The 17,346-nt window shown below is 42.4% G+C and overlaps 1 protein-coding gene across 1 annotated transcript in view; it reads left to right on the top strand.

Moving 5' to 3' along the window:
- Nucleotides 1–17,346, top strand: part of SPHKAP (SPHK1 interactor, AKAP domain containing) — a 164,361-nt gene that overhangs the window by 53,068 nt on the left and 93,947 nt on the right. The window lies entirely within an intron of this gene.

Raw genomic sequence — 17,346 nt, 5'->3', positions numbered from 1 at the left:
TGTTGATTGTTGGGGCCTGTAGTAGTAGTAATCCAGCTTGTTCAATTTTCCCAATAAGTGTGTTGATGCTCTAGGCTCACTGCGATATTTCCAATGCTGCCTTTTCATTGGAAGGTCCTTGTTGGTGCTGTTATGAAATGGTAGATTTGTGTCATACAGGTCCCGAGTGACTTTTGTAGGGTTTTGTATAAATTCATAATATGCCTGCTACTGGAGAGAGGTTATGGTGTTGTGTTCCTTAGATTAATGTTTGTTTTTCTCTTCTTCTTCTCATTGATGTAGATTTTGTGATATTTGTTTGTCAATCTCTGTTTAAGTACTGTGTAGTAAATTTTCAAATAAAAAACAATTATTTTCTGTTTATTAATTAAAATATTTCAGTTTTAAGAATGTACATATGCTAGAGATGGTTTAAGATTTGGCAGGGACCCGTGAGAAAAATCTCACTCATTTGGCCTTCAATCTCCAGAATTGGGATGGGCCACCCTTGACATCTCTGCCCCCGAACAAGACACTAGACCACCCTTCAAGGTAAGGGTTATGGAGGCGGCAGTAGCGTGGGGGGGGGGGGGCAGCAGTAGCATCTGTGGAGGGGGGGGTCCCAGAATACTCTCAGTACCAGGGGGCCCAGAGTACTCTCAGTCCACCCCTAATAACAGGCCTCAGGATTCAATTAAACACTTGTCATTTATATCCCTTTGTCCGACTGTGTTATTTCACAAGCCTACCCTCAACCCTCGCTCAGGGTGTCACAGCAACCTATATAGAATTCATTGCTAAGTGGGTAGCTTCTTAGATAAGGGTAAGACAGTAAAAAGGCTGTTCTAACTATACCTAGGTAGTTAGCTGGGTACCAGTCTGAATATCACCAGTACCTGGTTAATGCCAACAGCCTCTTTTTACTCAGATATTCAGCACCTAAGAAAAGGGATGCTTCCATGGGTGTGGCTAATTTAACTCAAGATAGTTTGGATTCAACAGGATTTTTGGAGAGCTCTGATTCTGAAGCAGTCAGCCATGCTACTCTTATTGCCACTTTTGTATTTCCTCAAGATCTTGATCATGTTCCTAGACTGTTCTTCAAGTTTAAAAGTGATAACTTTATGGGACATAAGGTCTGGGTTTTTCTGGATCCTACTAAATCAACTCAAGAGAGAAGGAAGAAGTTTTCTGGCATTTAGACAAAGTGTCCAGTCCATGGGGGGCACTTTTCAGCTTCAATATCCATGTAAATGCGTGATTGTGTTAACAACTACTAGATATGTGTTTTTTGATCCAGACCATTTGAGGATTTTGGTAATTGCAAGCATTTATTAAGTAGATATATTTTCTCTGGGTGGAGGTTAATAACCCATATTTGGAAGATATGTAGTTTAGTTTGACTTAGCCTCTCATCGTTACCTCAATACCTTTTTCTTTCATTAGTCCCTGTTGCTTCAAGGGCGTTAATTCTTCAATCTTGGTTCTCCCCACTTGTGGTCTACGTAACACATGATTAGGAGGTTTAAAATGCGATTTATGCCTTTTCCTGTTTAGTATTGCTATTTTTGTGCTTTGCTGTCAAGTGTTTTGCTTGTATATCAATTATAAATGCAAATTAAAAAAAAAAAAAGATATTCAGCACCTGTATCTGGTTCCAGCCTGACGCTGAATATCCAGGTTTAAAATCCTGTGATGGCTGCTGTTTAGAAATACGCTGACTGCCATAGGATCAATATTACCCCTGGAAAGTTTTTCATAACAGGATCCTCAGCCCTTAATTCTGCATTTCTGAAGGAAACTGATGACAAAAGGGAAAATGAATAAACAAGCACATTTCAATTAATTTGATCTCCTAATACACATACAGTACATATGTTCAAACAGCTTGTAAATTAGTTTATAGGCACACTTCACTGAAGACCGTGCTTGGGTTTGCTTTTCATCTCATCACCATTTTTCTCAGCTGAGCTCCTCCGATTTGAATGTTTAAAACCTGTAGATGGAGCATGGCATCCCTTGGAACCTAGGGCATTCTCATCAGTGTTACTGTGGGGTTTGTTAGACTGCCCTTAAAAATGTAATACAAACTAGAGCGATTTCTCCTGCATTATCCTATAAATTAATACACTAATGATTACTCGTCCTGGATGAGGAAGCCCTAGGTTCTACCAAGGGATGCTACGCTCCAGCTAACAGTTTTGAACATTCAAATCTGAGGAGCTCAGCTGAGAAAAATGGTGATGAGATGAAAAGCAAACCCAAGCACTGTGGTCAAAATAATGTTGGGGTCAATATTCAAAGCAATTTAAAAGCCACTTAAATTGCTTGTCCAGGGCTTGCCAGGCATATTCAGTGGTACTCAACCAAATAGTTGGCTGAAAATGCCCTGTTAGGTCCAGATTCTATATATGGCACCTAGAAAATCTGCACGGAAAACATTTCCACTTAAGCATACTCTATAAGTGGCACCTAGATTTAGGCGTGGTATATAGAATACGCTTAGTTGATATTACAGTGCATAAAACTACATGCCTCCATTTATACCAACAAAAGTGTGGCGTAAATCCCGGCATATAGATTTAGGCCCAGAGGGCCATATTCTATAACAACGCACGTAAATTTTGAAACACCCACAAAATGCCCATTTCCCCACCCATAACCATGCCTCTTTTTGCCCATGCGCATTAAAATGCAGGCACAGTGGATTACAGAATATGCTTAGGGAGTTATGCACATAAGTTCTAATTATTGTCAATTAGTGCTCATTATTACTTGTTAAGTGCTGTTAACAAAGCTAATTAACTTATACACGTTGTTACAGAATACGCTTGGATTTCAGTGCGGATCTCTAGGCACGCTATATAGAATCCAGGGCTTAGTGCCTAAGTCAAAATTGGCTACTTTGTGGGTATTCCAGGGACAGAGTCAGCCCTAAGCCAGTGGTGTGCTGGAGCAGGCTCTCACAGGCTCTCGAGAGCCGTTTGTTAAGTTTTTAAGAATTTTGGGAGCCGGTTCTCCATGGCTACTTTAACAAATGGATCCCAAAATGTGGGTTTGGGCCCCTCCTGAATTCTCTTTTACTTTGCTGGTGAGAGAGAGCCCCCTGTTAACAATTTACCAGCACACCCCTGCCTAAGCCGGTTAAGTGTCAATATTCAGCTCTTAAATGCATAAATAGGACCACGTAAAACACAGTCTTATCTTTATACAGTTCATCATAGCCAGTTAAGTGCTGAATATCACACGTAACTGGTTATGATTTAGCCATCTGCATATGCCTGGATATTCAATGCCAGTGCCCAGCCATGGCCTGGCATTGATGGTCAGATGGTCAAAAGGAAACGCAGGTGCTTGAGGCCATTAGTGCCATACTAGTGCCCATGTTTGCTATCTTCTCAGGATCAGAGCCAGCGAGCATGCATAACAATGAGCTCACCAGCTCTGAATGCTAATAGCATGCAAATGTATGCTGAACATATTCCTCCCCAATGTTCAGTGGGCAGCGTGCCAAACTAGTGTGCCGCTACATCTGTAAACTTAACGCCAGGTCAGAGCTGGCATTAGGGTTTGCAGAGAGCATTGGGGAGTAATGGGGAGTCCTGTTCAGCATGCATTTGCATGCTAGCAGGCTCCCCCATCTCCCCCCCAACAGGACCAGAACCCGACCCCCCCACAAGCCAGCGACACGGGGGCTCGAGTTCCAGCAGACCTACAGTCTCCTGACTCCCTCCCTGACAAAGGGGCAAAGGGGCTTGAGATCCAGTGGATCTCCAGCCCCCTAACCCCACTCACACCCAAAAAATAAGGCCCTGGTGGCCTGCAAAACAACCCCCCCCCCCCCACCTGGTGGTCTAGCTCTTCTAGCCCTCTTCTCACCCCCCCCCCCCCCCCGGATGCATCGGGCAGGGCTAGGTACCAACATTTTGAAGGCAGCGCTGAAGAGGAGGGAGTGTCTTCACTTTGGCAAACAAGCCCCTTAATTAATTTTCGTACTTGTTCAAGGAACAAAGCATGCACTTTGCCGGAAGATAATACTCTGAGCTTCAGCATAGTAGAATTATTTATAAGCTCTGAAGTACACATGAGACAGAACTGGAATAGAGACCTCTTTATCAATGTCATTCCAGGTACCTTCAAGCATTACGCCAGCTGCACACACTGTAGCTCTCCTACTGTATCTGAAATTATTTTCCTGCATCATGTCTGACTTCATGTGCACCTTAGCCATGAGCTTCCCTTCCAGCCAAAAAACCATTAGACTATAGGATGATACTCCCTATTATCTATTGGTGGCCAAAATGTAACAATTCAGCTGGGCAAGCAGGGCCACATTAACACTATGTTGGACCCTAGGCAAAAATACATTTGTAGGCCCCTACCTTCATTCATCTCTTTTTGCTCCCCTTCTCCCTGCAGGGCCTCATTCACTCTGGATTTTACTGATATTGGAGGGGGGGGCACCAGGGAGGCCAAGCATTTCCTCTCAGCCCCCCCCTCCCACATCATACCTTTGCTGGGGGGGATGTTTAAGCCCCGCCAGCTGGAGATTCTCTGTCAGAGCCCCCGCCCGTGCTGCAGAAGCAGTGAGAAAGCCAGAAGAATGTTCCAATCTTTGACACCGGCACTTCTGCACATACTCAGTTCAAATTTATGAACTGAGCATACACAGAAGTGCCAATATCGGTGGCAACCCCTCCCCCCCCCCCCCCCCCCCCCTGGCCCAGCATACACTGGAGCTCGGGTCATGAATCTTCTTTGGCTGGCAGAGCTTGAAGATCCCTGCCAACCTTGAAACTAGTGCTGCAATTTTTGAAAGGGGCCTGAGCTGAAACTGAGGGGAGGGGCTAGCCCCCCCCCCCCTCCCCGTGGTTATGCCACTGCTTTATGCACTTTTTGAAATTGTGCTATTTTGGATAGATCAGCTAGGTGTCAAATAGCTTGTTCCAGCACTCTCACATCATCATATAGTCTCAAGCAACATAATTAAAAAATTGAGATTGTGCTATGCTTGTTAGCAGAAACATTGTGCATGGCACTGGGCTTTAAATAATGTCATGGACAACTGAGATCCTATAGCATCAAGCCAGTAACTCTGTTAATTTGATCAAAAATTTTCTCTGGTGCTGATGCTTGCAAACTCCCAATGTTATAGTCCAAAATAGGCTGTGTTATTTCTATCCTTACATAAGAATATAAGAGTAGCCATACTGGGTCAGAACAATGGTCCATCTAACCCAGGATCCTGTTTCCAAATAGTGGACAAGCCAGATCAGAAGTATGTGGCAGAAACCCAATTAGTAGCAGCATTCCATGCTACCAATCCTGGGGCCAGCAGTGGCTTCCCAATGTCTGTCTCAGTAGCAAACTATGGACTTTTCCTTCAGAAACTTGTCCAAACCTTTTTTAAACCCAGATACGCTAACCGCTGTTACTACATCCTCCAGCAAAGAGTTCCAGAGCTTAACTAGTCGTTGAGTGACAAAATATTTTCTTTTATTTGTTTTAAAAGTATTTCCATGTAACTTCCTTGAGTGTCCCCTAGTCTTTGTACTTTTGGAATGTGTAAAAATTGATTTACTTCTACTTGTTCTATACCACTCAGGATTTTGTAGACCTCAATCACATCTCCCCTTTATCGTCTCTTTTCCAAGCTGAAAAGACTAACCTCTTTTGCCTTTCCTCATACGAGAGAAGTTCCATCCCCTTTATCATTTTGGTCACTCTTCTTTGAACCTTTTCTAATTCTGCTATATCTTTTTTGAGATACGGCGACTAGAGTTGAACGCAATACTCCAGGTGCGCTCGCACCATGAAGCAATACAGAGGCATTATAGTATTTTCGGTCTTATTCATCATCCCTTTCCTAATAATTCCTAGCATCCTGTTTGCTTTTAAGGCCGCCACTGCACACTGAGCAGAAGATTTCAGCTTATTATCTACAACAACACCTTTTTCTTGAGTGACCCTTGACTAATAGAAAAAGACAAACAAAAAAAATATATGAGTTTTTGATATGAAAGGTTAACAAAATGACAGAATGGCATGAAAGTATAGGTTTTTGTACGCACACCCATCACTTGCACACCAACAACTGGCCATCACATCTTTAAAACTTGCACATATGACCTCTCAGGATCTGTATTTGTCACCCCATAGACTCCATTGTTAGCAATGTAAGTCACGTTCTCCATACCTGACAAAGGTTTATCCATTACTGGAACACAATAGGAAGTCAAATGAAAAGCTTTATGTATCCTGAAAGTTGCCTGAAAGTTAAAGTCCTTTTTTCACCCTGGCCTTCTGGTTTTTTATAACTCCCAGTCAACCCAAATAAAGGAACTAGATAGGAATCTCAGATATCTGAGAGGTTTGGAATTCTCTTTATTGAGGAACAGATTGTGTGAAATGCTGTTAGTGGCACTGCTGTAGACAATCAATGTAATGGGTGACCTTTGTCAAACAGGCTTTCCTTAAAGCAAATTAGTTGAAGTGATTACATAGACTAGTGCTATTAAAATCGTTAAACTAATGTGCAGTTGAAAAGCCAAAATCGTTAAACTAATGTGCAGTTGAAAAGCCAAGAAAAACAAATCCCTTCCAGTTATCTACTTGCACAAAACAGCTGTGGAGCTCCTGTCTGGGTTATTGATTTAAGTTAGGATAACCTTTTTGACTGAACTAAGGTAATCCAGTAGCTGTATGGATAGTGGCTTAATATCAGGGCTGGCCCCACTATCAGGCCCAACTAGGTAGTCACCTAAGGCAGCAATTTCTTGGGAGCAGCAAAGAGCAGCTGCAGTCAAAGCAAAATAGGTCCCTATAGGCATTTAAAATCAAAGCATCATCAGCACATACTGTACCTTGCATTTTTTATAGGATGTTTGTACGATGATCATGATTTTTGAGTACCTTCCACTTTCTCAGAGCCAGTATTCTTACTAGGAACTACATATCTCTTCAGCAAGGCATACAATGAGAACTAATAGCCACAATAATCCACCCGACAATCCACTCAATTAAGATAACTCATCTGCTATAGCTACCTAAATCACTCCTCTCCTTCTTCTTTAACCCTCATTCAGGGCTTTTTTTGAGGGGGTACTTGGAGGAACTGAGTACCGGTGTAACAGGCCAGAGTATACCTCCCGCCCAGACTATACCCTGGGTTAAAGTGGCCTAGGCCAGAGTATACCCCGGGTATAGTCTAGCCTAGACCAGTTTAACCCCGGGGTATACTCTGGCCTAGGCCACTTTATACCCCCTCAGGCCAGATTATACCCCGGGAATATAAATTGGGGGCTAGGCCAATTCATACTCCCTCTAAAACAATATAATGCAATTGTAACATAATGTTCAACAAATTTGACTGTTCATAATATAATAAAAGTAGCCAAGGCCAGAATATACCCCTCCAGGCCAGAATATACCATCTGTGCTGCTTCCTCTAACACTTTCTCAGCCTGTCTCTGATTGGTTGCTTCCGCTAACACTTTCTCAGCCTATCTCTGATTGGTTGAGAAGCTGCTTCCTCTGTTGTCACTTCCCTGGTTTTCTCACCCTGTCTCTAATTGGTTGAAAAGTGCAGATCTCTTTTTATCATCCTCATACACACAGCTGCTTCTTCTAACACCAAACTCTTTACATTACCATTGTTGACAACCATGGAAGACCAACTGTATAACCAACTTTTGACATTCTACACTGCAGCACAACAAAAGTACCCCCTGTGGATCTACAATCTACCTCCAGAGAAACGTCTAAATGCCAAGACCCAGTTCAGACAAACAGCTAAGCCATATCGAGCAGACAGAGGGATTCTTTTCCATGGGGAAAAGGAGGTTCTAACTAAAAGACAACTGCCAAATATCCTTAAGGCCTGTCATGACAACCCAATTTCTGGTGGCCATTTTGGCAGAGATAAAACATTAGCCAAAATCTCTGTCCGTTATTACTGGAAGGGAATGAAGAACGACATTCACCAACATGTCAAAGCCTGTCAAAAATGTTTTGTTACAAATCCCAAAATCAGTAAGGAGGCTCCACCACTCAACAGTATACCAGTGCCTGGAAAAGTATGGAGCTTAGTCGGGATTGATATGATGGGTCCTCTTCAGGAAACATCGAATGGCAACAAATATATTGTTGCTGCCACTGATCATTTCTCAAAGTGGACTGAAGCTACAGCTGTTCCAGATAAGAGTGCCAAGTCAGTAGCAAATTTTTTGTACTCCGTTATTTGCCGCCTTGGCTGTATGGACACTGTCATAAGTGACCAGGGATGAGAGTTTGTGAACTCGATTATCGACAACCTGATGGAGCATTTTCAAACAGATCACTGTATTTCATCTGCCTACCACCCACAAACAAATGGCCAGCGGGAACGTGACAATCGAACACTCAAGAAATCTCTCAGTAAGCTTGTCAATGAACAAGGAAACAACTGGGACCAGTTCATCCCTGGTGTTTTGTTTGCCTATCACACATCTGTGCATGCCTCAACCAAGTGCACTCCATTTGAGGTCATGTATGGACGGAAGGCCAAGCTTCCTATGGACCTCAATCCCTCAGAATATGACACTATGGACACCATGCCCCTTTCAGATGATGCCAACCCTGATGTGCTAAATACACTGACAACCATTCATAAAAAGCTCTGCTCAACTGTCAGTACCAACATTCACTCTGCCCAGGAACACCAGAAGCGTGCCTTTGACCATCGACACAACAGCCAAAAAGAACTCACTGCTGGAACCATCGTTTACATCAAGAATAAGCAACGTATTCATCGCATGGGTTCAAAGATGGAACCACGCTGGATTGGACCCTACTTTGTTGTGGAATCCTTGACCAAGGGACGAGTAAAACTTAAGAACAATAAAACTGGCAAGATACTGAAGAACACCTACCATGCCAGCAACCTTAAGATTTACCAGGATGAAGAGACTACTCCACCACCTCAGTCCTCTGATGATTGTCTCAGTGACTCTGCTGCACAGAAACATAAGCAAACAAAGACTTTCAACCCACTACCAAGTTCAGAAAGAAAGTATCTTAGCACAACTCTTGGCCTTACATTTGGTAAGGTTGTGTATTGTGGATGCACAAGGGACCTTGGACAACCACGGCGTACATATAAAACCAAAGGTGATGGCAACTGCTACTTCCGGGCCATCAGCTACTTTCTGACAGGAACAGAGGACAACCACTCCCTGCTCAGAAAGAAAGTCATCCACCACATGAAAAATGACTTGAGAAGAAAACTACAGGGCTACTTGAACCAAAAGGTGAATGAATATGTGAACATCTCTGGCATCTCCCATGATGGAGTATGGGCAACTGATGCAGAGATCATGGCCACAGCAAATCTGCTGAGTTGTGACATTGTCATCCACACAAAAGTTGGTGACTCCATGGATTGGTTGACCTATCCCGCAAGTTTCAATCTGCAGTCAACAACAGAACACGCACTTTATCTTGAAAACAAGCACGATCATTTTGATGTTGTTATCAGTGTTTAACTTTGAACGTTTATATTAAAGTGAGGAGCTCCTAGTCTTAGAAGATGAAGTTTCAGGACGTTATGACTTTTATTATATTATGAACAGTCAAATTAATTAAACATTATGTTACTAGGTATAAATTGGCCTAGGCTGTACCCCCTAGGGCAGGATATACCCCAAGGCAAAAATGGGTATATTCTTCCCTGGGGGGTATATTCTGGCCTAGGCTACTTTATCCCCCTGGGCATAGATAGTGTAATCTGCCCTGGAGGGGTATATTCTATTCTGCCCTGGAGGGGTATATTCTGGCCTAGGCCAGAGTAAACCCCAGGGGGGTATATTCTGGTGTATTCTGCCCTGGAGGGGTATATTCTGGCCTAGGCCAGAGTAAACTCCGGGGTATATTGTGGCCTAGGCCAGAGTAAACCCCAGGGGGGTATATTCTGGTGTATTCTGCCCTGGAGGGGTATTTTCTGGCCTAGGCCAGAGTAAACTCCGGGGTATATTCTGGTGTATTCTGCCCTGGAGGGGTATATTCTATTCTGCCCTGGAGGGGTATATTCTGGCCTAGGCCAGAGTAAACTCCGGGGTATATTCTGGCCTAGGCCAGAGTAAACTCCGGGGTATATTCTGGCCTAGGGGGATATAGTCTGGCCTTTAGGCCAGTTTATCCCCCAGGGTATACTCTGGCCTAGGCCACTTTAACCCCGGGTATAGTCTGGGCAGGGGGTTAATGTGGCCTGTTACACCGGCACCTTTTCCATTGTCTGCTAAAATTGACCCATGGTCCCCAAGTTTTAATGAAAGAGTTCAGGCTCTACACACCAATTCTGCCTTGTCATGGTTTCTGTGACTGGTAGCAGGGGGCCTGGCTATTATGGGGTGGGCCCCTCAGTGATCACCCCACCCCTGAAGGGTGGCCTGGCATTTGAGTACCGGCACCTTTTTCGCTAGAAAAACTACACTGCCCTCATTTAACCTCTACACAACATTAAATGTATATGTCACCTTGCAATGACAATGTTAACAAAACTATGTAAGCCACATTGAGCCTGCAAATAGGTGGGATAATGTGGGATACAAATGCAATAAATAAATAAATATCAAAGAGACCACATTCACACATTTTAAACCAAATAGGAAAACCACAGAGGGATCATTTTCTAACAGCACGCAATAAGAAATATTAGCACATGCTGCTCCTAAATTACCCCGAAGAAATGGGTTTTTTTTTTAATTATTTAATTTAGTAAAATGTTCAGCTTGGTTGGAAAAGTCATTGTGTATCACTGGAAAGCCTTTATGTCTGTCAGCATGATGTAATCTGATACACATCTCAAGAAAGAAATAACTACATAATTGGCACCTTTCCAAACACAAGGTCAAGATGAGTTACGAATTCAGATATACAGTACTACACATTTCTCAGCCCCAAAGTGTTAACAATCTAAGATGCTTGGACAAGTGACCCCAATAATGTACTAAGCCAGAGTTCTCAGCCTTGTCTTCAGGCCTCACCAAGCCAGTCAGGGTTTTAGGATATCCATCATGAATATGCATGAGATAGATTTGCATACAATGGAGGCAGTGCATGTAAAATTATGTTATGTATATCCATGGAAGGATAGCTGAAAACCCAACTGGCAAGGTGTGCCATGGAAACTGGTTAATAACTATACAAATAGTTCAAGGCGAAAGGTTTGCTTGAATTCACACCAATCATTGTTCAGCCCACAGCAGCCAGCAGTTTTTAAAGCGCTGAAGTAGACCCAGATGTCGGCACTGAATATTTGGGACTTTTGCAGCTATTGGAAGTTATCCGGGTTCAGCTGATATTCATCGTTGGTACCCAGATAACTAAACAAGCATAGTTAGGACTGCTTTTTATGCACACCTACTCGCTCAGTGTGAGGAATGAGTTGTATAGTGGCAGGTGTCCCTAAGGACACTCCTTCACTGAGATTGCAGTTTAGCCACCTTAAGGCAGGTGGCGCTAAACCGGTCATGTCAAAGGCTGAGTGAGAGGAGTGGGGCTCAGGCCAGGAGATGGTTAAATGCCCTGGAGCAAAGTGGATCAGGGAGGCCCCGAGTGAAGGAATCCTCCCAGTTCCCATTGGCTGCAGTACCTGGGGAGATCCTGGGGAAGAGGAGTGACCCTCTGCAGAGATTTCTACCCTGTGTTCGCCAGAAGCAGAGGCTTCAGCAAGATAGGACAAGTCAGGGCTGCTGAGAGGGAGGGGCAGGGGGTGCTAATCTGTTAGCGCAGCTACATTGCCACACATCAACCGATTAGCACATGGATAGCACCTACTAAATAGGTTCAGTAAGGGCTCACATGCTAATGGTCATTAATAGAAAAAATGGAAATGTGACCATTTTACAACCACACTAAAAGTGGTCTCAGCGCCTGGGGAAACCCTCAAACTAATCATAGCATAGAGCTTTTTTTTAGCGCAGCTTAGTAAAAGAGCTCCTTAGTCTGACCTTTGAAAATACATTAGTTCAAACTTTATTAGGAAACTGCCTTAGCAAACGCTTTGCTCTGTATGCCTTATTTTGTTGCAAAAATTCAATCGCAACTTTGTTTTTTTTCGCTAAACGCCACTTTGCAAAAATGGATCTTAACGGTCACTTCCTGAATGATGTCATTTTGATAAAAGGAATTATCCAGTCTTTACAGCATCTTGCAATAACACCTGTCAATAAAAGTAATAATTTATAATAATACATTTATTTTGGGGTTATTTGGAAAAAAGTTGGGGGGGTCCAATTTTTCTGGACACCTTGTATAATGGAATCTTGGTGTCCAGGTGCCGTTATAGAATTTGCATTCAGTAACAGTATCTAGGCACCTAATTTGTAGCATCCAGTTATAGAGTTGCCCTCAGAATAAGACTCTCCCTCCCCCAGTTCTGAATATTCAAAGAAGGGGTATAAATCCTGTGTCACTGATTATAGAGTAAGTCATGCAAAGATACTTGATAATGGTGTCTAGACCTTCCCAATCCTGTTCTGGTCAACACACAACCTGTTGGATATTTAAGATATCCGGAATGAATATGAATGAAACAAATGTCCATACATTGGACCACCAATGTGTGCTAATTTATCTCATGCATATACTACTACTACTACTTATCATTTCTATAGCGCTACTAGATATACGCAGCACTGTACACTTGAACATGAAGAGACAGTCCCTGCTCAACAGAGCTTACAATCTAATTAGGACAGACAAACAGGACAAATAAGAGATAAGGGAATATTAAAGTGAGGATGATAAAATAAGGATTCTGAACAAGTGAATAAGGGTTAGGCATTAAAAGCAGCATCAAAAAGGTAGGCTTTTAGCTTAGCTTTGAAGACGGCCAGAGATGGAGCTTGACGTACCGACTCAGGAAGTCTATTCCAGGCATATGGTGCAGCAAGATAAAAGGAACGGAGTCTGGAGTTAGCGGTGGAGGAGAAGTCACTCACAACTTATTGTAAGCCACACTGAGCCCGCAAAAAGGTGGGAAAATGTGGGATATAAATGCAATAAAATAAATAAATAAATAAGGGTGCAGATAAGAGGGATTTACCCAGTGAACGGAGTTCCCGGGGAGGAGTGTAGGGAAAGATGAGAGTGGAGAGGTACTGAGGAGCTGCAGAGTGAATGCACTTATAAGTCAATAAGAGGAGTTTGAACTGTATGCAGAAACGGATAGGAAGCCAGTGAAGTGGCTTGAGAAGAAGGCTGATATGAGCATAACGACCCTGGCGGAATATTAGTCGTGCAGCAGAATTTTGAACAGATTGAAGAGGAGAAAGATGGCTAAGTGGGAGACCTGTGAGAAGCAAGTTGCAATAGTCTAAGCGAGAGGTGATAAGAGTGTGGATGAGGGTTCTGGTAGTGTGCTCAGAAAAGAAAGGGCGAATTTTGCTGATATTATAGAGAAAGAAACGACAGGTTTTAGCAGTCTGCTGAATATGTGCAGAGATGGAGAGGGAGGAGTTGAAGATGACCCCATATTCATTATGGATATCCTAAAAACATGACAGGTTGTGGGTTCAGCAGGACAGGTTCTGGGAAGCCCTCATCCAGGAAAACAGAGTCACAAGTCAAAGTATACAATGGTACATAGTGAGGCTAATTTTCAAAACATTTTTCAGCAAACATGGGTAAAGCATGTTTGAAAATTACCCCCTACCTTTGCGTAAGTAAACATTTTCAATGGGAAACTTAGGGGAGTGGAGCTTCATAACTAGTTTAAAAATTGCCCCCACTACAGTTTCTGTAGTAGCAGACTTTGTTAAAAGAAAAAAGATTTATCCAATTGCTTAGATGATTGGTATGTGTGTGTAACGTTGCGCTAGTAACAGTACATATGTGTGTGTGTGTATTTGTGTGTGTGTATAACGTTGAGCTAGTAACAGCTATCATATGTAGTATGACTAAGAATGCATTAGTTGAGGACAAGACACCATACAGACAATTCAAACCATACCCACGCAATAGGATAACTTCAAGTTCTTGATTTAGTTTCACAGCTGGATGTGTATGCATGCACGTATTTGCTTATCTCAGCCTAGAAAAATGTGTGTGTTTGTTTGAATTAATAAGAGATCATATCTTTATTAAGCAATCTATAAAGTAAATCTTGCATTTCCTATTCTGCCTGCATAAATTCCAAACAGAGCTTGTTGTTCTTATAAATGTTCTCTTTTCACTATAAATAAGCAAACTATGGGGCACACTTTTACTGTTTCATTCGTGTCTCCAGAGAGAAATGCCATCATTTTTTGAAAAATGCACTTAAAATGCCATCACAGTTGACCTTAATTGGTTCTTTTGTAGGAAGTTTTAGCAAAATTCTCTGATCCACAAAACATATTTCTTCAAGAGCACTATTCAGGAAATGAAGAAACGTTCCCTATCACTACCTATTTTACACTTATCCCATTGATAAATTAAGTAAACACAAATCACTAGACTGGGTAAAATATATTAATAGCTGTACTCTGTATGTCAATACTCAACCATATATCAACTTTATTATATATCACAAATATCAAAACCTTTTAAAATCATGTATCAAAAATAAACCAGATACACACCCACAATCATCCAAACCTTACACCAAACCTATCTAATACATTGCATATGCCTGCCTATAATATTAAACCATAGCAGTAAACTCTTATTTCAATTAGAAGTTCCTTCAAAAACTTTCCTTTCGATAGTTTCACTGTTTATCCATAGTATCAGCCTACGCTGTTATCACTGTTCTCGTTACTACTCCGAAGCGTTCTCCTCAACTCCACATTTGACTGTTCAAAATCAACAAACTTCTCTTTAGTTTGGCAGGTATTTGATTGTAACGTCTGGATCCTTGAAGCCAATCTTCATAAATCATCCATTCATCACACAAAGTTTCCCGTGCCATACACAGTCTGTGCTTCGCTACATGATTGTCATCAGGGGTCAGATTCCTAAAACACATTAACCATCATAATGCATATGTATCTGCTTAATCTCACACTCAAAAACATTTTATATACGTAACATTTCCCAACTTGCAGTTGTCAATTCCACCTCATTCATGGATATCAGGCAGACAGGAACTCATAGTACTTCCATGCGGTTATGCCCCAGCAAAAATGCCAACGCATGCGTATGGAGTACTTCGATTCTCAGCGATTTTATTTCAATCATTTTTATTAATGTTCAACTGTCCAAACAAATCATAACATTTCTGTTATATCCACAGTATTGGCATCACGTTAGTACACATAAACTGAACTCATGCAACTGGAACACCAAAGATTTTTCCTTCCCCCCCCCCTGCCCCTGCTCTCCCCTCCCCTATAATCCCCACCCTAACTGTAACGTTCATATGTCAGCAGTTCCTTATGTCTTCTCAGCGGTTTTAAACACTACACCCCGCCCATTCACACGTTCAACCACTCAACCTCCCTATTCAGTTCTTGGGGAGCAACGTGAATATCATACGTTGCTCTTTACGTAAGAATATCAGAGGAATATCCCCCCCCCCCCCCCCCCGTTGTTGTATCATTGGCATAATACCACAAATTTCAAATCCTGAAGTGTATGCCCTGCAGTCACCCAATGAGGTACTAAAGGCGTTTCTTGGTTTGATAAACATTGTTGCCCCTCTGGGCTGTGGTACATAGGGCACACCATTCGTAAGGTTAAGAACAGAATTGCACAACATTAAAGCAATATACGTTTATCAACGTATGATATTCATGTGGAATACCATTGCTCCCCGAGGACTGAATAGGGATGTTGAGTGGTTGAACGTGTGAGTGGGCAGGGTGTAGAGTGTTTAAAACCACTGAGAATCGAAGTACTCCATATGCATGCATCGGCGTTTTTGCTGGGGCATGGCCGCATGGAAGTACTATGAGTTCCTGTCTGCCCGATACCCACGAATGAGGTGGAATCGACAACTGTAAGTTGGGAAATGTTATGTATATAAAAAGTTTTTGAATGCGAGATAAGCAGATACATATGCATTATGGTGGTTAATGTTTTTTAGGAATCCGACCCCTGATGACGCTCATGCAGTGAGCAGCGCTGCCCGATTACTGCTGGGTAACCCCCTGTGATGAAAATTTTTGAAAAATCCCAGCTGCGCTGGAAATGCCACGCGCTAGGGGAGGAAGTACTGCCGCCGGCCGCAGTGGGCCTGCAATAGTTCTGGATTGCTGCACGGCAACCCTGTAGTAAAAGGGCCCCTGAGTACATCAAATATACAACATTCAGTGGCGTAGCTAGGTGGGGTGCCAGGGGAGCGACCGCTCCCCAAACGGAGTTCTGCCGGCGCCTATCATGTTGCATAGAAAATGTGCACCGGTGGAAGTCCGCTGTCATGCCGCTTTTGCTCCCCCCGTGCCATCAACCTGACTCCGCTTCTGACAACATTATCTAGAAAATACAGTTAAACCATAGTGGAAAAATCCAGTAAAAACATTTGGCTGCAGGCTCTTCTTCATGGCTATCATGGTAGAGGTATGTGATATAGCAGTATTGTAATGCAAGTTTCGTATTTTGTTATCTGTTTTAGATCAGAGAATTATGAAGGCTAAAGATGGATTTATTCTATGAGATAGATGAGCATCCCTTTTCCCAGCCCCCATCCCTTCAAGTGCTGGACTATTGAATATGGTCAGTTTCAACCTGTCAATGCATTCTATCCTAGCAATAAAGGAGAAGAGACTCAAACATCAGAATAGGAAAAATAAACCAACATGTTGCATAAAAAGACAGAACTGCGTATGTTATTTTGATCGCCAACCTCAGCAAAAGCCTACAGTCTGTGGATACTTTTTTGTTAACCGTTAATGTGAGAGTGCATGATCACTGAGGACATTTGTTTCAACTACAGACCCTGTGTATTGCTATCATCATTTATTGTTTATTGAAGAATTTGATGACCCCGGATACAGGTGTTTGCTGAAATCTGACCGATTCGGGTCTAGGTTTGTTGTCAATAAAGCTTTATTTTGGACTAACCACCGACTGCCCTCCTTCCTTGGTGTTGTTGAGACATACGAAAGCATCTCTGTAGCCAATAAAACATGATCCTTTCATATCTGCCTAGATATTGCATTATTCCATACTGTTACCCTACTTGCAGAGGCAACCAATGACTTTCTTGTTTTTAAAGCTTGGTGCTGTCCCAGCTGATCCCCTGCAAGCCCTAATATTGGACAGGAGTTATTTAGAGTATGGACTATCTCAGGAAGCATGAAATAGAATTGTAAGCCCCAAGGGAGGGAACAGACAGTTCTAGGCAAGAGCTAGGCCAAAAAATATGAGCAAACATAAACCACATTAATATATTATGCTATCTGAAGG

This window comes from Microcaecilia unicolor, chromosome 10 (genome assembly GCF_901765095.1).
Source record: "Microcaecilia unicolor chromosome 10, aMicUni1.1, whole genome shotgun sequence".
NCBI lineage: Eukaryota > Metazoa > Chordata > Amphibia > Gymnophiona > Siphonopidae > Microcaecilia > Microcaecilia unicolor.
This window is presented reverse-complemented; position numbering and strand designations above follow the sequence as displayed.